Source organism: Phodopus roborovskii, unplaced genomic scaffold (genome assembly GCF_943737965.1).
Source record: "Phodopus roborovskii unplaced genomic scaffold, PHOROB, whole genome shotgun sequence".
Lineage (NCBI taxonomy): Eukaryota > Metazoa > Chordata > Mammalia > Rodentia > Cricetidae > Phodopus > Phodopus roborovskii.
Window position 1 is genome coordinate 1401145 of NW_026126412.1, and position 6081 is coordinate 1407225.

Here is a 6081-nt window from a genome sequence, read left to right on the forward strand (position 1 = left end):
CGCAGGTGACACAGTCTCTGACACACCGCTCACCGGAAGCTTGTCCCCGCGTTGGCCTCCCGCTGCTGCCCAGCAGCCCTTGCTCCCTTCACGGCTGGCTAGCCCACGTGCCCCGAGCCCCGCCCCACCTGAGCGCATCTCGCCAGCTACTTTTGCCTCTGGTGAACCGGGGACAGGGCCAGAGCACCGGGCCCCGCCCAGCGCGCACGCTCGGTCTGCGGCTGCGCGCCGTGTACACAGTCGGCGCTCCTTCCAGAGGCCGCGCCCTCGCCGCCGCCCAGCTCTGCTTAAGCTCGCTTCTCTTCCGGGCTCTACAGATCTACCGCCACACGCCCTGGAGCAAGAAGAGACGCCGTTGTGATCGCTGCCTGGCCGGCAGCCAGTTCAGAAAGTCTCCTTCGATGGCCCCTCCCTAACCAGCTAGGGTTGCTTAGGGTCCACTGTTCTCCAGGAGTCTTATGCCTAGTCTGGTCCTAGGAAGAATCTTTTCATCCCCCGGCGTCTCCAGGATACCACACTGCCTCTGCCGTTTTCTTGCCCTGGTTCAGTCCCTACTATTCCGAGGTGCTGCGCCCCCTAATCCTCTCCTCCTCCAACACATACATTGGGCCCAGACGAGCATTTGTGTTTGACACTCTTGCTCAGAGAGGAGGAAGACCCTGGAGAGGCCTGTGGTGACCCTCTTATCACTGCTGGTATAAAGGTCTTAAGATTTGTGGAAGTTGCACCGCCCAGATCAGCCTCATCCTAAATGGGCAGCAGGTTCTTGTGCATTATCCATAGATACTCTCCCCCGAGGCCCTATCTGACCCCCTTCCAAGTTAGTTCTCCAGGATGTCCTACCACCTTGTGGCTTGTAGGATCAATTGCAGAAATACTTGTTCCAATTTTGGCTCAAGACTTTCCCTGTTTGCGGCCCCTCTCAGCTTGGGCCTTGCCTGCACAAACAAGGTTCCTCGCCTGTGCTGTCCCTAAGTTGGGAATACTGTAGATGGCGAGATTGGCTGGGCTAGGGGACTAAAGGAGGTCCCCCCCAGGAAACTTTCGTCAGAACTATAGCCAGCTCTCTGTGGACACAGAAGGGCCCTACATCACGCAGGAGGGCACATACAGGAGCCCACTGTCTGGGCATTTCCCCCTTGCCTCCAGGACTGCGGTCTTAGAGCACTGTCCCCTGGAGTGGTTAAGAGGCAGAGGTGGGCCCTCATCCCTCACCACCTTTCCTCTGATGTCCAGTCTTGAAGCGTCTCCAGAGTTTTGCTTTCAGCACACTGGAAATTTGGCCTGTCCCACAGGATCTCACTTGTCGGAGACTGCAATGAGGCTAAAGGTGGACACTGGGACCTGGAGACTTCTGAAACAAACCACTCAGCTCTCGGCTCAGGAAACTAAACACTGTGCTCAGAAACAAGGTTGACAGTTATGTTCACAGGGGTCACAAGAAGGTCCACTAATTTGTGTTAATGTTGCAGTTGAATTACAGATAGGAAGAGTGGACAATTCCTGTTCAAAAATGGAAAGAAATGAATGAATACAAAGCAAGTTCGCATGCACATCCTACTGCATTCTGCTTCAGAGTGCTGTTCTCCAACTGAACCTGTCGGTGCACTGTTGTCTGGCTGGCTCAGACTCAGCCGTCAGATGCCGAGCATCTGGTTTCCACAGCCCTTCTCCCTTGCAGCATTTGGACCACTTCTGAAATGAAGTCCTGCCATTGTAAAAACCAATGCTGTGGCCAGTAATTCCACCAGACTGCTCTGGAGCTGCTACTGGAGTACCTCCTAGGTGGGCTGTGCCTGGCTAATGTACCAGGGGTGTTCTGAGAGGCACCTGCCAGCCCCTGCTTGGCAGACAGGTTTCTCATGCCTGCCTGTGCCAGGACACTGCCTTAACACACCACCTGATCTGTTGGACATGTGGTCTAATTCCCACTGAAGAGTTAGAAGCCAAGTCTGACTAGACAGTGCCTCGGGCAACAGATACCCACCCACAGATACCAAAGCTAGTAGCCAGGTGATGAATCTTGTGACACTCTGTTCCCCGTGTTTTAGCTGTGTACATGCCATGTCCTTTGAGCTTGTGAACCACACCTTGGCATAGCCACATGGAGCCAGAGTTTTGACAAGAAAGCCCCATTAGCAAAAACCCCGTTCCTGTGCTTAGATGACACAGTGGCTACATTTCATAGTTGAGCACCCACCTGTTCTTGTCATTGTTGTACAATAGAATGTAAAACCCTATGAATGTATTTCCTTAGGAAAACTGTTGTAAAAATATTTTTATTAGGAGAGAATATTTATTTAATACTGAACTTTGACCTACTTTGTGTTACTACAAAGTATACAAATTTAGGAAATTTGTATTTCCACATCTGTATTTTCTTGAAAATAATTTTATTACAGTGTTCAATATACTTATGTATTACTGATCTTTTTGTGAAAGAAAATTTACAGAATTTCATAAAAACTAGAAATATATTTTGAGTGGTTAAAAATTGTGTATTAATGTTGTGAACATAATCATAGTTGAACTTTGTTTAATTCTGATTACAGAATGATGTGCCTTAAAATGCCCCTCCTCTGCACTGGGCATCATCTGTACAGGGAACATCAGCACAACCATAGTGACTGCTTGTCTAAGTCTATTAAAAACATTCCAAGGCTTTCTTGGTGCAAACTTTGTTTATAAATGAAAAACTATTTCCAGGATAATTTATACAGTAAAATTAATATCAACGGGTGGTATTTCTAAGGCCACCCTATTAGACGTGGGAAGCTGTTGACACATATGAGAAGTCTCTAATTTAGCATCTCTCATATATTAACAGACCAGAGACTTCCTGTGGCTGAATGGGCAGTGGATGGCTAAAGCAGTACCCACCATGGCCAAGAGGTGGCTGAGATGCTAGAGAATCAAAGTGGGTGATTGGGAAGGAATACTGAGAAAGGGCACCACGCCTCGTGGCCAAGAAGGGTCTCTGTGAGTTGACACAAGATAGTCAGGGCAGAGATGTATAGTGGGTCCTGTTAAACGTGAGGCCTAGAGGTCCTGCAACACATTTTTATTTTAATTTTAAAATATAATTTAAAATTTGCATACAGAAGATCATTCATCCAGTAGCTGATGGAGGTAGAAGCGGAGATTCACAGCTAAGTACTGAGCTGAACTCCTGAAATACAGCAGTAGAGAAGGAGGAATGATGAGCAAAAGGGTCAAGACCATGTTGGGGAACAGAAACAGTTGACCTGGGCAAATGGAAGCTCACGGACTCCAGACTGACAGCTGGGGAACATGCATAAGACTGAACCAGGCCCCTTTGAATGTGGGTGTCAGTTGGGGGGCCTGGGCAGTCAGTCTGTGGGGCCCGTTGGCAGTAGAACCAGTGTTTATCCCTAGTGCATGAATGGGTTTTGGGAGCCCACTCCCTATGGAGGGATACTCTCTCAGACTAGATACATGGGGGAGGGCCTAGGTCCTGTCTCAAATGACGTGACAGACTGTAATGATTCCCCCATGGGAGGCCTCACCCTCCCTGAGGATTGGATGGGGGGTGGGATGGGGGGATGGTGGGGGTGTAGGAAGACAGGAGGGAGAGGGAACTAGGGTTGGTATGTAAAATAAGTCTTTTTAATTTTAATAAGAATTGATTTTTAAAAATGCATACAGAATCCCTAGGTATTGGCTATTTACAAGAGGAGTCTCAACTGTTTTTAGTCATCGCCAGTGGATATAACGGGTAAACTAGCAAAGAACACAGACAGGGTAACTTACAAAGTCTGTTTCATGCCATGGGGCTGGGGAAGGACTCAACTTGGTTTTAAGAGCGGGTGGCATCTCCAGTCAAGTACTTTACTATTCTCATGTGACTTCATAACACCTTGATATACATCCCACTTATAAAGATTCTACTTCTAACCCCAAGCTGATTCGAGGTTCTAAGGTTAAGACCTCGATTGTTCTTTTTAGGGGTCACAATTCATTCCACTGAAGAAAGGAAGTGAGCCAAGGTGGCTCTGCTTGTCCAGTTTTTCCTGCACTCCAGATTAAAGGCCTGCTGAGGAGTCCTGGGTCTGGCAACTTGCACCCAAGTGCCCAGGGCACCCATCTTTCCTTCTTTTGAGGGCCTCACCTATCACCTGAGCCGAGCATCAACAGATATGAGGAAAGGAAGGTGAGACAGCATCTGGTAGCTGATTCTCCATCTCACTGGTGGCCCAGCATGACCCAGGCCATCTCACTAAATAAACCCACTAAATAAAGTTAATGTGGCAGTTCAAGCACGAATGGCCTCCATAGGTTCATATATTTGAATGCTTAGTCACCAGGGAGTAAAACTATTTGAAAGGATCAGGAGGTGTGGCCTGGTTGGAAGAAGGATATCATGGGGTAGGAGTGGGCTTTGAAGTTTCAAAAGCCCAGTTTTTCTTTCTGCCTAGAAATCAGGATACAGCTCTCAGCCACTGAGAGCACTGACTGCTCCCCACCATGATAATATAATGGGCCAAACCTCTGAAACTGTAAGCAAGCCCCCATTTACATGTTTTATTTTATAATAGTTGCAAAGAATCAGGGACTATTGACAGTCAACAATCAAGAGACTTTGCTAATTTGGAAGACATCCTTTCATTTCATGGAGGATAAAACCAAGACCTGGTGAGTGTTCCCTCTCAAAATACTTCCCTGTCTGGCAGATGGCAGGAAGCAGACATGAACTTTGGTATATGTAGCCACCACCCACTCACTGGAATAGCCTATCCAATCCTGTACATAGGTGTTCTCTTGGTCCCCGCCTTCTCCTGGTGTCATAGTGGACACGGTCTACCCACTGGCACACAGCCTGGCACCATCTCTTAGCTTCTAGCGATCCCTATCCTGTCTCTATGCTCCGACTACCCACTGCTTAGGAACAAGATTTCCTCTGTCCTCGGTTGACTCCAGGGCCAGACAGACAAATGGGCTTAACCACATGGGCATGCAGTGGTCATCTTAATGTCTGTCTAACCTAGACACTGAGCAGCCCCAGCAGCCTGCAGTAAGAAATGTCACTGAAGGGTCATTGCTATTAGTCAATACTTCTCAGTACACATTTAATGAATGCTGCCCAGCTGTCATTTACACTAAGCAGATTGTTGGGCGGGCACTAAATCTACACTAGCCAGATCCTCTAGGAAATCCAAGTCTCTGAGTCCCAGAGGAATTCTTACTTAGTTTCATATAGAAAAAGGGTTATTTGTGATTTTTTATACCTTGTAAGAATGTAATGAAAGCAAAATATTAATACTGCCACCAAAAGTAGAAAGAAAATACAGCATTAGTCCACACATTCAAGGATGGCCCAGTGGTATAAGGTCCAGGAGATAGGCCCTACTGGCCTTCTACCACTTTTTAATTTAGGTAGTCCCTGGAGCTCTGGAACAAAGAAGAGAGGACAACCATCTGTGTACATGGAGAGCAGTGGAATTTAGGTAGTCCCTGAAGCTCTGGAACAAGGAGGAGAGGACAACGATCTATGTACACAGAGAGCTGTGGACAAGGGAACCCCAGTATTACCTCTCCTTCAGGTAAGCAGACCACCTTCTGTGGACCATGTTCACAAGATATGGGGCCCACCATTTATTCTGAATATAATCCTATTAATTAGCTTAATGTGCAAAATAATGGCATCACTGGTTGGCTAAATTAGGGAAAGAATTGCAGAAACCTTGGATCAAATAAGCAAGCTATATAAATCTTAACACATATTTTAAATATTCATTTTTACACATACTTTGACCAAAATTTTTACTTGTGACAATTCTCATCCTCCTGGTATAACTGACCCAGATGGCATTCAACCCATAGGAGGTTGTGCTTACCTGGGTGGGGTTCACTGGTTCAGCATGATAGATTTTTGTCCCCCCTACCCCTGCCAAGATGATCTAGGGACAGCCAGAAAGGCAGAAAGGCCAGGGTAGAAATTGGCCCCAGAGACTGCTGAGGACTACTCATAGGTCAGCTGAGACCTGATGACCTGTAGCTTCTGGACATGGCAGCATCACAACTAGTCAGAACAACCTACAACTAGGGATAAGAAGCTCCCTT